Source organism: Hylobates moloch, unplaced genomic scaffold (genome assembly GCF_009828535.3).
Source record: "Hylobates moloch isolate HMO894 unplaced genomic scaffold, HMol_V3 SCAFFOLD_20, whole genome shotgun sequence".
NCBI classification, from domain to species: Eukaryota; Metazoa; Chordata; class Mammalia; order Primates; family Hylobatidae; genus Hylobates; species Hylobates moloch.
In genome coordinates this window covers 3,811,662-3,826,815 of record NW_026652295.1, presented here as the reverse complement: position 1 = coordinate 3,826,815, position 15,154 = coordinate 3,811,662, and the positions used below count along the sequence as shown (strand labels likewise).

The 15,154-nt window shown below is 45.7% G+C and overlaps 1 protein-coding gene across 6 annotated transcripts in view; it reads right to left on the bottom strand.

Annotated features, from left to right (window-relative positions):
• The window catches only part of LOC116460379 (testis expressed protein 56), a 179,595-nt gene that overhangs the window by 86,820 nt on the left and 77,621 nt on the right, over window positions 1–15,154 (bottom strand). For 4 of the 6 annotated variants that reach the window (XM_058432654.1, XM_058432653.1, XM_058432655.1 and 1 more), the window contains exons 6-9: window positions 9,147–9,256; window positions 5,569–5,665; window positions 1,420–1,473; window positions 708–852 (exon numbers count right to left, since the gene is read on the bottom strand). The gene's annotated coding sequence lies outside the window, so the exon portion shown is untranslated. Of the gene's footprint in view, window positions 1–707; window positions 853–1,419; window positions 1,474–5,568; window positions 5,669–8,144; window positions 8,995–9,146; window positions 9,257–15,154 lie in introns of those variants that run through there. The other 2 variants (XM_058432652.1, XM_058432657.1) reach the window with 2 other exon arrangements.

The following is a 15,154-nucleotide window of genomic DNA, read 5'->3' as shown; positions in this document are numbered from 1 at the left end:
CCCCACCTTGGCCAACAAAGTTTTTAGATCATCCCAGGTAATTTTTGTCCAGAGACCTAGCCAATTACAACTCTCTGGACCATAATTTTTGCTCATAAAGCCAGTTGGAGCACCAGAGGGCAGCTGATCATCAGGGAAACACAGACATCACGGGTTACCCATTGCTCTAACCCAATGAAGGCATCCCTCTAGTGCACCTTAGAGTGTCCTCACAAAACCTGATGGAACAGCTGGGTCTGCAACCTTATGAAGAGGCCACATCTGCAAACCAGATGGAGAGGCCCCCGCTTCCTGGGGAGGTCTCTTTCAGGATCCAGATGAAGAGGACTGGCTGAGGAGGTTAAATAAAGGCTCTGAGGCTTAGATCAAAAGCGTGGGAGGAGAAGTGCATGGTGGTTCACACCTGTCATCCCAGCACTTTGGGAGGCCAAGGCAGGTAGATCACCTGAGGTCAGGAGTTCGAGACCAGCCTGACCAACATGGCGAAACCCTATCTCTACTAAAAATACAAGTTAGCTGGGCATGGTGGTGCATGCCTGTAATCCCAGCTACTTTGGAGGCTGAGCACAAGAATCACTTGAACCTAGGAGGGAGAGGTTGCAGTGAGCCGAGATCGTGCCACTGCACTCCAGCCTAGGCGATAAAAGTGAAACTCCATCACAAAAAAAAAAAAAAGGCGTGGGAGGTCTGAATTCAAGAGGGCTTACCTGAGGCTTCCTGGCATCTCTGAGAAGACAACTGAACTCAAAGGACCCTTGCAGATCCCAATGTGGGGATCAGGACAGCATCAGGAGAAGAATGGGTGTTGCTTGAATTCCACTTCTGATTCCAAAGAATGTGAATGAAACTTCTCTGAAAAGGAATGTAGAGGAAAGAGACTTTATTCCAGTAAAAGTTTTCATACCAAAGAGACACAGATTTCATGTAAAATGAAGGTGCAGTCCAGAGAACAATGGGAAATTTGACTTTTATAGAGGAAGTTCCGACCCAGGTTCTCACTCAAGTCCGCATATACACACGAAACATTTAAATTTGCTTAGTTATGATTGTTTGACGTTTACTGAGCTCTGATCGGTTAATGTAGGTCACAAACTACTGGTTGGTTCAGGCAACAAAAATAGGAACAGGCAACTATGAAAGTCCCAAAGCTACGCAGACATGCAAGTTTTCGTGGAACTCAGAACACGTATGTGACCTCTAGTCAGCAAGTTTTGGTCACTTGGCTCTTACTGAATTTAGGCCCAGTCACCCAGTCAGGATTCATCTTGAAGGATTGGCCCTTTCAAGGTTTACAAACCCCATTTCATCAATGAGGAAACTGAGACTCAGAAAGATTGAGTAGTTTTGTCAATCTCCCAGTGATTAATGACATAACACAGGATTGCTCTCTGTCTGTCTGGCTCTAAAGCCTGTGCTCACCACAGCCACTCTGCTTGTGTGGACTCCCATTGAAGTAAATGGCTACCTGGATCTCTGAAAGAAGAAGCGACATTGAATGGAGGCCGTGCTGGGATTGGTTGTGGATGTCTTCCATGGACAGGAATGTAGGAAGTTGGGGTGTGTGTGTTGTGTCTATGCCACACAGTGGAAAGAGCTCTAGACAAGAACTCCAGAGAGCTTGGCTCTAGACCTTACTTTCAGTTTATGGGCTATAGGTGCCACTCATCTGTGTATCAATGGCCTCACTCACTAAACAAAAAAAATAAGATGATTTCAAATTTCCCTTTTGCCCTAAAATTCTATGGCTTTTATATAGCTATTTTATTTATTTAATGAGACAATGTCTCACTCTGTTGCCCAGGCTGTAGCGCAGTGGCACATTCTGGGCTCACTGCAACCTCTTCCCCTCAGGCTCAAGCAATCCTCCTGCCTCAGCCTCCTAATTTCTATGAGTACAGGCACACACCACCGACAAAGCTAATTATTTAAGGTTTTTGTAGAGACAAGGTCTCACTATATTGCCCGGGCTGGTCTTGAACACCTGGGCTCAAGCCATCCTCCTGCCTTGGCTTCTCGGAGTGTGGGGATTACAGGCATGAGACACACGGCTGGGTCTGTGGCCTTTATAATGAAAATGATTGAATTACTCCTCCTTTCTACTGAGAAACAATTTATAAATGTATTAAATTTACATATAGGTGCATAGCTGTACATAAAAGGAAAAGAGATTTTTATAGAAAAAAAAAACAAATATTTCTATCTGAACAGGATGACCTAGAGAAGTTGCATGATGTCTTTCTCAAAAAATGTTTAAGTTTATAAGAGAAATACCTGTTTGCCTGTTAACAAGAGCCTTCTGGATGACCAGGATTCAGAATCATGTGGATGACAGGTAAGAGCTCTTGGGTAAGAGCTCTGGAGCGCTCATCAATAGCCCACGAGCACTTACGAATGAATTCCACCATCATTCATTGTTCAGTTTGGGGATGAGTGAGCCTAGGTGGGAGGCCATTTGCATTCATCCAAACCAGACTGTATCCTTCATTTCACAGGGGTGCTGGAAGGATTAATAACTGTCTAGAAATGTAACATTTGTAAAGTATTTTGTAATCCTTGAAGAAAAGACACCGGATACATGTGAGATCATTGGCAGAGCCTGAAATAACAGCATTGTTTTCCCTCTCTCTTTCAGAACCTGCCAATAAACTCTCTTTTTATATAAATGCTGTCACGCTGCTGTGAAGAAATTTCAAAGAAAAGCCATGGGAACTTCTCCCACCTTTTCCCCCCGTGATTCACTATAGTTCTCAAAACAACTGTTTTTATGTCTGAAACGTTCAGAGCTTGAGAACTCGAGGCAGAATTTGACTGTATCTTTCCTTTTGGAAGTTGGCACACAGGCTACTCAGCAGGCACCTTCTGGTCCAAAACTCCCCATGAGAAAAGAACAGGCTGCTTCTTTCCTTGCCCCTCCTACACACTCTGCTCTGCCCTAAGGGCTGCTTCTCCAGACCCCATCTGGGGACAGGCGAATCCAGGCAATGCATGAGTTGAGTGGGTAAGAGTCGGAAATGGGGTTGGGAGACAGCTCTGCCCACTCAGGATCAGCCCCTTATTCAGAGTGGTTAAGAGCACATCCTGATGAGATTAGCCCGAATAAACATTAAAAAATATTGCAATCCCTCAGTCATTAAAACAATGTGCTATTGGCATGGATCAAAGGATTATGATGTAGAACAGTCAAAACAATTTTATCAAGAAAGAACGAAGTTAGAGGACTCGCTCTACCTAATTTAAAGCCCTATTATAAATATACAATAATCAAGACATTGTAGTTTTAATGTACAGACAGACAAACTCATGACTAGAACAGAGGATCTCAGAAATAAATTAAGATATATATGGTTAGTTGACTTTGACAATAGTATCAAGGAAATTCAATGGGGAAAGAATAGTCTTTTCAACAAATGGTGCTAGAACAATGAGATAGTCATATGCAAAAGAATCAACCTTTACCTGATACCGTATGCAAAAATTAACTGGAAATGGAGCATCGACCCATTTGTACACCTAAATGTCAGAGTTAAAACTGTAACATTTCTAGAAGAAAACAGAAGAGAAAATCTTACTGACCTTGACTTTGGCAAAGGTTTCTTAAATGGAAACAACAAGCACAAAGTATGAAACAGAAAACAAGTTTGACGTCATCAAAGCTAAAATGTTTGCCCTTCTAAAGGATATGAATATAAAAGTAAAAAAGTGAGACAGAGATTGTGAGAAAATATTTACAAAACAAACGTATGCATCAAAGGACTTGTATCTAGATTATATAAAGAGCCCTTACAATTCAATAAGAATTCAAATAAATCAATAAGAAAAAAATACCCCAAAAATTTGAACATACACCTCAACAAAGCAGATTGACTGATGGCAAATAAACACATTAAAAACATGATCATTATCCAAAGTCATTAGGCAAGTGCATATTAAAACTACAATAAGATGCCACTTTACTCCAACTAGAATGGATAAAAGACTAACCATGCTAAGTGCTGGCAAAGACATGGGCAACTAAAGTTCTTATACACTGTTGGTGAGAATGTAAAATGGTACAACCACTTTGGAAGACAGTTTTTTTCTTAAAAGATGAAGCATACACATACCATATAACCCAGCCATTCAACCCATGCACAAGTATACATGAATGTTCATAGCAACTTTATTTGTAATAACAGCCAAAACTGAAAACAGCCCAAATGTTCATCAACAGATGGATGAACACACAGCAGTATAGTATCCATAAATGAGTATTACTCAACAGTAAAAAGAAACAAATTATTGATACATGTAAAAATATGGTGGAATCTCAAAATCATAATGCTGAGTGAAAGAAGCCAAACAAAAGAGGCTACATGCTGTATTATTTCACTTATATAAAATTTTAGAGGCCAGGCACGGTGGCTCATGCCTGTAATCCCAGCATTTTTGAAGGCCGAGACTGGAGCGTCACTTGAGGACAGGAGTTTGAGACCAGTCTAGCCAAAATGGTAAAACCCCATCTCTACTAAAATACAAAAATTAGCCGGGCATGGTGGAACACACTTGTAGTTCCAGCTACTCAGGCAGCTGAGGCACGAGAATCACTTGAACCTGGAAGGTTGAGGCTGCAGTGAGCCGAGATTGCGCCACTGCGCTCAAGCCTGGGTGACACAGGGAGATTCTGTCTCAAAAAGAAAAAAAAAAAAAAATTAGAAAATGCCAACTCATCTAAAGTGATAGAAAGCTGACCAGTAGTTGCTTGGGGAGGGAAGATTCCCAGCAGGAATGAGAAAACCTTTGGGGGTGATGGATGTGTTCATTATCTTGGTTGTGGTGATGGTTTCACAGGTGTTTACAGAAATAAACATCACTGAATTGTACAATTTAAATATGTAGTTTATTGTATGTCAATGTCATTCAGTCTTTTAAAATGCTGTCTTGATCCAGTTTTTGGGGTTTTTTTGTTTTTTGTTTTTTTGAGACAGCGCCAGGCTGGAGTGCAGTGGCGCGATCTCGGCTCACTGCAACCTCCACCTCCCGGGTTCAAGCGATTCTCCTGCCTCAGTCTCCCAAATACCTGGGACTACAGGCATGTGCCACCACGTCGAGCTAATTTTTGTATTTTTAGGAGAGATGGGGTTTCACCATGTTGTCCAGGATGGTCTCAATCTCTTGACCTCGTGATCCACCTGCCTCGGCCTCCCAAAGTGTTGGAATTACAGGCACGAGCCACCATGCCTGGCCCTTGATCCAGTTTTTAGGCCCTAGCTAGAGGCCTGTCATTTCCCTTTCTTAAGCGGCTAATTTAATTCCACACCCCAACCAACTCCCTTAATGGGCTCTCATACTCCAGGCCAGTATTCCTCTTCCCTAATTAACCCAAGGCTGAGTACCAGACAACCTAGGACAGCCCATATGCCACAGAACCCTGAAATTATTCCAATTGCTCAATCTTAAGTGTTCCAGCCTCGCCTCGCCTGTTCCTTCCTACAGAAACCACAATAAGGGTGCTTGCTCACAGCCCCCCTCCCTCTGCCTTCTGACCCTCCCCAGTGCTTCCCTCAGGCAGCCTCCTGTGCTCATACAAACCTGTAACACTTACTGTTTCCTTTCCCATAAGCTGTGTCTGGCATCATACCTCATCCAAGGTAGTTTGGTTGAAACAGTCCATTGTACTTCCACGAAGCTGCTTAAAAACAAAGGTACAACCGGCTCTCCCTATCCTTGGGTTGTGCATCTGCAGGTTCCACCAACCTCAGATCAAAAATATTCAAAGAATAAAAATAATACAACACTAAAAAATGATGCAGGGGGGGCATGGTGGCCCACGCCTGTAATCCCGGCAATTTGAGAGGCTGAGGCGGGCAGATCACATGAGGTCAGGAGTTCAAGACCAGCCTTGCCAAAATGGTGAAACCCTATCACTACTGAAAATACAAAAATTAGCCGGGCGTGGTGGCAGGTGCCTGCATTCCCAGCTACTCAGGAGGCTAGGGCAGGAGAATCACTTGAACCAGGAGGCAGAGGTTGCGGTGAGCCAAAATCGTGCCATTGCACTCCAGACTGGGCGAAAAAGTAAGGCTCTGTCTCAAAAAAAAAAGCAAATAGAAAACAATACTTCCATAGCATTTACATTGTATTAAGTATTATAGGTAATCTAGAGGTGAATGCAAGATAAGAGAGGATGCACACAGGTTATCTGCACATGCAACATCATTTTATATCAGGGACTTGAGCATCAGCAGATACTGCTATCCTGAAGGTCCTGGGACCAATCCCCTCTGGATACCCAGGGATGACTCTAAAAAAAACAGGAATGTAAAGATGATATGAATCTATTGCCATCATTTTACAAAGGAGAAGGAAGAGGAACAGAGAAAGCCATCTTCCTGCCCCTGTCATCAACTCATCAGCTGTATAAGCGGGAGAATCTTTTAACTGGAAGTGTCTGAACTTTACTGGATGAGAGGAGGAGTGAGTGGGGGAAATGTAGGCTTTGGGGACTAGAAAACATCTCTTTGCAAAGAAAATGACAGCAACAAACCCCAGAACAAATAGAAGAGAACTGGTATGTGAAGAGGCGATCCGTGGCAAACATCCGCGTATGAATAAATGGCAGTGATGACAGGTGGAGCAGCAGAATCAATTCCGAGGCCAGCTAGCGGGAGCCCACACAGACAGCACGCAGGGATCCAGACAAGCCTGGCAGGGCCCCTCCGACCAGAGGAGGCTTTTGCCTTAGGGTGGGCTTGGGCAGCCAGATTGTCTCAGATAATGACGGTCTTGGCGAGCAAAGGACGCAAATGCGTGGATGTTGAGCAGGGCCACAGGTGACTCGCCACACACCCACCACAGCAGTGGAGACACAGCATGCTCTGTCTGAACCCTCCCACTCCCAGTGGCCATTCAAAGCAGTCCCTTTTCTTCTTGTCCCCAACACCCTCATGTGTCATTTCCCAGAGGCTGTCTTCTCACCTGCAGATTTTGCCCATTGACTTGTGCAGCAGCCCAGCCCTGCCTCGGGGGTGGAAGATCGCAGGGCACAGAGGCCTCGGGAAAATTCTGCCCACCTGCCACACAGCACTTTTCAATGCCAGCTCACAGAGGCTGAGCAGCGCTGCTCTGTCCATCTACCCTTTCCTACCTGTGAGACAGGCCCTGGAGGGTTCCTGCTCATTCCTCCAAAAATCAATGCTTCAAAAACCAATTTACCAAATGACCAAATTCACAAAAGGACTGATTCATTAAAAGCCGGTTTGCTGAGTTGTTGACTGGGACTCACAACTGCTGATTGGGACTCAGCAGGCCAAGGCCGGGGCTCCTCACAGGGTTGGTGCCAAAGCCACAAAGTAATAAACAGAGATTTGGCCTTGGGCATCCACCCATTCATTCTCCCTGGATAACTCCGCTAAAGGCCTGTGGATTGAGTTGGCTTCTGGTCCAAGGATTTGGGGACCCTCGGTCCCCACTGCTGCCCTCTCAGCCTCTTTCCCAGGAGCAGTGTCTCCCGAATGGCTCTGATGTTATTTGTAGAAGCCCCACTGGTTTCCGGGTTGGAGGTCCAGGCTGCTCCTAACCGAGGGTGAGCAGGCACAAAGCCTCCAAGTGCACTCTAATCTGCAGAGATGCAGGCAGTCACCTGCTATTCTTGACAGATAAACCCCAGGACACATAGGCTTATCCACTGCAATGAAGGCAGCTTCTCCAGCTGCCTCTGGCCTTTTATGCTCCTGCACCCTCTACACTCCAGTCTCAATATTGCAAGAGCTAAGCCTGTCTCTAATTTAAATAATAATTTTGAAATATGCCCTTATCTGTACTGGAAACATATTCTATAGATTTTCTCATGGCCTGCTTGGAAGACTGTCCCTTTCCCTTGGAAATTAGAAGGGATTTTGTCACTTGGAGCCATGATGTCTAGATTTCACCAGTATAGAACTATCAGGCTTCCTGCAGCCAGAGCTAATGGAGACCGATTTTCTTTCAACCCGATTCAGGCTGCGGACCCTTGGTGAGGATGAGCTCACACTGTCTGTCCCACCTCCTTTAAGGCTTCTGTGGAGACTTTTGGAATCTGTTTTACTGACTTTTTTCATGGTGATCATTCATTATTCAGCATTTCAGCATTATGCAGCTTTTTATAACCTATTCTAGCACCAGCGTTTCATTAATTCCAGGACTGATTCCATTTGAGAGACACCCAGGCTGTTTCGGCTGCCTCTGTTTCCCTCCAGCTGCTGTCTTCCAGCCTTGCTGCTCAGTGCTGCTGAGGGCCATCACCCAAGAGGAGACCTTCCTGCTTTCCTGTAGCAGGCCCCTGGTTTCCAGGTTGGAGGTCAAGGCGGCTGACAACCAAGGGGTGAATGAGCACAAAGCCTGCATTTGCACTCTAGCCTGAGAAGAGTCCAGCCTGGGCTCCTCCCACCTCAGTAAAGTGAGAGCTGACTCTATATTTAAAAAGCATGTCATCAAAAATAGCTTGTCTCTGCTCTCGCCTCCAAATTTCTTATAGCAGGAAAAGAATGAACTTGGCCGTGTACTGGAATCAGATAAGGCTGCCCACAGCCTAAAAGTGTTGAGGAAAATACAGGGCAAGTTGCTGAGTCAGTATCTCTGTTATTCCTCATTTTATCCATTAAGGTGCTTTTCCAGAAAACCTTTCCAAGCAGTGAGAAACCTTTTAATGTTTTCCTACAAGAGACTGAAAAGGAACAGGGGTGTCCATGGCCACATGCTTCCATCTAGGTGAATGTCACCGCTGAAAACCTGTCGGCTTGGCACTTTGAGATGAGTGTCTGGAAGACCTGCTGTTTCCCTGACCCTTGTAGTGTCCCTGAGAGGCTTGGAGTGGGAGGGCAAAGTTCAATGACAACTAGCATCGATACTGGTATTGAAATTAGACTGGGCGTCATTCCCACCGTGAGGACTGGGACCGCTGCCTTTGTTGAACTTTGTCACTGACTAGGACTCGGGGCTGAGCTCCAGCTTTGAGAGGAAGTGCTCTTTCCGGGATGCCTGGGGAAAAAATATCAAAACATTGACTAATCTAAGCCTCATTTTTCCCAGATCACGCCCATCTTGGGACAATCAAGGACTTGGATGACAATCCCACTAGGGTTTGTCCCCAGCAGCCACCTAGACGCCCCCATCCCTTGCCTTATACTTACCCACAGTTGGGAACCTGCAATGTTTCTCCTTTCAGCTATTTTTGCATTTCCCTTTTCAGAAGTTTTATTATCATTCCTTCTGCCCAGGGCCTGGTGGGCCTCTGCTATTCCTAAAAATCAAGAAGAATTCCTTTAAATCATTACAGGCCTTCCAGCCAATGAGTGCCATCTGGCTGGTCTTGGAGTAACTCCTTCCCTTGATTGAGCCCTCTTGTGGCTCAGAGGGCCCTTCAAGTTTTCAGCTTGGACACAAAAAGGCAAAACACACTTCAGAGAGTAGTCATATACAGTTGGCTCTCTGTATCTCTAGGTTCCACATCCATAGATTCAACCAACCACAGTTAGAAAATATGCAGAAAAAAATGTTTTCACAAAGTACCAAAAAGCAAAACTTGAATTTGCTGCACGCCGAGTACTCCATTGAATCCACATAAATGAAGTAATGTGTAGGGATTGTATTCGGTATTATAAATAAGCTAGAAAGGATTTAAAATACGTGGGAGAATTACACGGGTTATATGCAAATACTATGCCATTTTTTATCAGAGACTTGAGCATCCACAGATTTTGGTATCCATGAGGTGGTCCTGGAACCAATCCCCAACGGATACCAAGGGATGCCTGTACTAGGAAGAATGTAAGCAGGTCATTAACGGCTATACCAGAGAAACAGGCCAACGCTAAGAACTGATTAATAGCAGACAGCTCTGACCTGAAGGAGGCCGATGTACTAATCCAAGGCCAAGGGCAGGCTGAGAACAGAGGTGACAGGGCTCAAGAAGATGGAAGGGCTCAAGAAGATGGAAGGGCAGAGAAGGAGGTTCCTACTGAGTGGCCAGTGCGTGGACTGAAGGAAAGGCACAGGCGTCTGACCCAGCATCTAATAGCCCGTCTTCTGATGGTCTTTATGTGATCTAGCCTGCATGATTATTGCTTCTAATATTCTTAATATTCTCAATATGCTCTCATAGTTCAGATTTCTAAATCCACCTGCTTACAAACCTCAAGCATTATTCCTTAAAACAATTCCTCTGTAATGCAGCCTAGTTTTCTAAGTAAGGGAGCTTGTCCTCCAGCACTTACTGATTCGTGGCAAGTGACGCCCTAGAGATGAGGACACTACATTTATCTAAATGTTTTTTGGTTATGGATGACAGAAATCCCACAAAGAATAGCTTAAGCCAGCTGGGCGCAATGGCTCACGCCTGTAATCCCAGCACTTTGGGAGGCCGAGGCGGGTGGATCACGAGGTCACGAGATTGAGACGATCTTGGCTAACACGGTGAAACCCCGTCTCTACTAAAAATACAAAAAATTGGCCGGGCGTGGTGGCGGGCGCCTGTAATCCCAGCACTCAGGAGGCTGAGGCAGGAGAATGGCGTGAACCTGGGAGGTGGAGCTTGCAGTGAGCCAAGATCGCGCCACTGCAGTCCAGCCTGGGCGACAGAGCGAGACTCCGTCTCAAAAAACAACAACAACAACAATAAAAGAATTTTAGCTTAAGCCATTTCTCAGGAATTTAGTTATTTACTATAAATTCTTTATAGTAATGATTACGAGTTTGCCAGGTATGGTGGCTCACACCTGTAATCCCAGCACTTTGGGAGACTGGGGCCAGGAGTTTGAGACGTGCCTGGACAACCTGATGAAACCCCATCTCTACTAAAATTACAAAATTAGCCAGGCGTGGTGGCGCATGCCTGTAATCCCAACTACTCGGGAGGCTGAGGCACAAGAAACACTTGAACCCAGCAGGTGGAGGTTGCAGTGAGCCAAGATTGCGCCACTGTACTCCAGCCTGGGCAACAGGATGAGACTTTCTCTCAAAAAAGAAAAAAAAAATTATTGGAAGGTATTAGAATGCATTGTGGGATCCAGGGAAGGGTGGACCAGCAAGTTGTGAGAAAAATGGGGATGTGTTTGGGTCTCAGGGGTAACCAGAGTCAGGGTCTAGATCTCCCCAGGACTCCTCATCTCTATCTGTGACTCTTCAGAAGCCTGCACTCTCCCTCTCTGCAGGACAGCTTTCTCCAAAGGCAAGAAACATGAAGGCCAACTCGTGAATCTCACATTTTATTGCTCTTACTGCCAGAAAGAAACTCTCTGTTTAACTAATAATTCAAAGCATTCTGAGGGAAGATTCTCCAGGCTCAGTGTGGCAGTGTGCCAACCCGAACGCTCACTTTTGGCCACTTAGCCCACCCATAACACCAGTTATACGTGGGGGCAGGGGAGAGCATGCCATGAATGCAGCAGCTCCCAGGAACACCACGGAGTAGAAGCACGACCCGTGTTCCCAGGAGAAGCGGAGAAGCCGGGTGTCTTCTAACACAGATGTCCAGAACCTTCAGAAAATCCTTCTTCACCTGGATAATGCCCATTTTCCCCAAGGCTCTTCTCAGGTAACACCTCCAGAAAACTTTCTCTGACCCCAGTGGATCAGGTACCCTATCTGCATGCCCTGAGCACCCAGCACAGGCACCTATCTCTAGCCTTTATTTTTGATCCCCCTCCTCACCTGTGCCATCCCGGAGAAAGCAACTGTGGCTGTGCATCTTGGCATTTCTAAGACGTAATCCAGTGCCTGTCCCATGACATGCTTTCAATGAACATTTCTTAAAACATGCATCAAAGAAACATTGAAAAATAGGAGATAATACCATGGAAAGAGGCTACAGACCCACTGTATGAGTCCGTTCTCCATTGCTATAAAGACATACCTGAGCCTGGGTGATTTATGAAGAAAAGAGGTTTAACTGGCTCACGGTTCCACAGGCTGTACAGGAAGCATGGCTGCGGAGGCCTCTGAAAACTTTCAATCATGGCGGAAGGCGAAGGGAAAGGAGGCCACGTCTTACATGGCGGGAGCAGGAGGCAGACAGCGAAAGCAGGAGGTGCTACACTCTTTTAAACAACCAGATCTTGTGAGAACTCACTACCAAGAGAACAGCAAGAGGGAGTTCTGCCCCCATGATCCCATCACCTCCTACCAGGCTCCTCTTCCAACATCAGGAATTACCATTCGACATGAGATTTGGGCGGGGACACAAATCCAAACCTTATCACCCTCCAAGTGTAAAGTGGCTGGCGGGCCACTGGCTGCAGAAGACGAGGCATGTGAGGAAGTCCTGGGCGGCATCGCACACCAGCCCAGAGCAACCCAGGGTACTCACAGAGGCACCAAAACAGGCCGAGTTTGTTCAGTTTATGTTAAAGAAGAGAATGTCTATTTTCAAGATTTTCATTAAAATTGTTTTAAAATTTTATATTCCATAATTTCCTTCTGTGATTTCTGTGAAGCTGCGATCTCTGGATTGTCTTCTATGTTTATTTTGAATGAGGGAATGCGACAAGCATTTATCACATGCCAGTTATGAGGCAGGAATGATGCTGGGTGCCAGCACCATCAGGACGTTCACAGCTCTCAGACACCAGCGATCAAATCAGAATCACACTGTCAGTGCTTTGGTAGAAGCACCCAAAGGGACTTTGAGAGCAGAGGAGAGAGAATTCTCAATCAGGCTGGGCATCTGGAATCTTTCAGAAGCTGCATTGTGGAGGGTGAGAGGTGTGTTGATTTGGGTTTTTTTATTACAGCACAGAATCTGGCTCTGGCAAACTCAGGCAAGATGGAACCACATTTGAAAGAATCTATGAAGACAGACTCAGCAAAGGCAGGAGTCACAGCAAATCAAGGGATGTATCTGGCTAGCAAGGATTCACAGGTAACCCAGCTGGAGCTGCAGAGCTGACTGAGCTCCTCGCACTTCGTGTCTTTCCTTATGTCACTTCAGTCACATTTCCAAATCCTGAGATGAGGATCCAGGGGCCTGGGCTGAATGACACGCCTTTCCTTTGGCCAGGAGAGGACAGAGGGTGTTACTGACACCTCCACAGTGTGGCACAGGATGGTGGAGAGAAATGTTCCCTGAAGAATAAGGAGAAAGAGACGCTGATAGGAAAATAAGAGATGATCAGTAAACTGAAAATTAGTTAAATGAGGAGGTAGGGAAGAACATTGCGATTTTAAGGAAATACAGTTGCTTATATGATTGGAGCAAAAGCCTAGTGTCAGAGAGCCGTAAGAGTTAGCGAGATGGCCGGGCGCGGTGGCTCACGCTTGTAATCCCAGCACTTTGGGAGGCCGAGGCGGGCGGATCACGAGGTCAGGAGATCGAGACCACGGTGAAACCCTGTCTCTACTAAAAATACAAAAAAAAATTAGCCGGGCGTGGTGGCGGGCGCCTGTAGTCCCAGCTACTCGGAGAGGCTGAGGCAGGAGAATGGCGTGAACCCGGGAGGCGGAGCTTGCAGTGAGCCGAGATCGCGCCACTGCACTCCAGCCTGGGCGGCAGAAGCGAGACTCCGTCTCAAAAAAAAAAAAAAAAAGAGTTAGCAAGATGAGTAGGCAGGGGTTGACCTCAAAGAACTTCCTGGGCCAGGCCACAGTCTATACCCTCTCCTGACAGACTGGAGAACCACTGGGAGGTTTGAGGCAGGAAAGAGACGTAATGAGATTTGCATTTTTAAAAGATCCCTGGCAGAGATGGAACTGGATGGGAGGAGGTTGAGCTACTGGAAGTCGCTTCAGGATCTAGGGGTACAAGGTGAGCTCTTTTTTGGACACGTTGAGTCTGGTCTAAGGTTTTTTTTTTTGAGACAGAGTCTCGCTCTGTCACCCAGGCTGGAGCGCAGTGGCGCGATCTCGGCTCATTGCAACCTCCGCCTCCCGGGTTCACGCCATTCTCCTGCCTCAGCCTCCGGAGTAGCTGGGACTACAGGCGCCCGCCACCACGCCCGGCTAATTTTTTGTATTTTTAGTGGAGATGGAGTTTCACCGTGTTAGCCAGGATGGTCTCAATCTCCCGACCTCGTGATCCGTCTGCCTCGGCCTCTCAAAGTGCTGGGATTACAGGCTTGAGCCACCGTGCCCGGCGAGTCTGAGGTTCTTATGAGGCTTCCCAGAATCTTAATAATCCAAATCCTACCCACTCCCAATTATAAATAACAGCAAAAAATAATAAACAATATTACTCCCTAATTCATTTACTCATCAAACATTCAGTGACCACCTATAACGTACAGGTGTTGGCAATATAGCACATAACAATTTCTCTCTGTAAGGACTCACAATCCAGCGCAGGTAAGTGAACACGGGAATACAGTATGATAATGTTCTGCTATAGAAAGAGACTGAAGTAAATTTCCTCTTTTGCTATGAGACTTAGGTGGAAAGAAAGAGTAGTGATGATTTTAAGTATTATGATAGCCCCAAAGTCATTCTCTTGCATTCCCAAAACTGACATACTCAACTCTTCAAATGTCTTTAATTTTTACATTATGAAAACATAAAATTATCCAAAAAATTCTTCCTCCACAATTCCTTTTAGTTTCCACTAAATAGTATATTTACATTCACACATGAAGATATATTACACTGCTGAACACCAAGTAACTGAGGAGAGGTTACAAATAGCTGAAGTAAACAACAAATTGATTAAACCATAAGGTGACAGAAAGTTCAGACGTTGCACAAACCATGATCGCACTCACGACCGACACCAGCGCAGCCCTGGGAGCACATCCTAAGGCGGCAATCTGGAAACTCCCCCGTGGCCACCTGTTCCCCTTGCTGTTCTCAGTCCCAGGATCTGGACTTCATATTCACAGGCACACACACACATCCCTGCAGACATTTGTTTTCAAGAAATGGTGGTGCCAAAATCCTCCTGGGAAAAGTGCTGAGAAAATTCCTCTATCCATGAGCTGTGAAGAGCAGAAAGTAAACGGGAGGGGAGGGCCCTTCCAGTTGCCCCACTCTTGGCGATGGCTGGCTGCCGTCCACCTGAGGGCACTCATTTCAATGACAGCCGCTAACATCTTCCAATGCTTCCCTGGTGTCTTGCTGTGACAGTTAATTTTCTGTGTTAATGTGGCTAGGCTGCATTGTCCAAACATTTGGTCAAATGGTATTCTGGATGTTTCTGGGGTTTTTTTCAATGAGATTA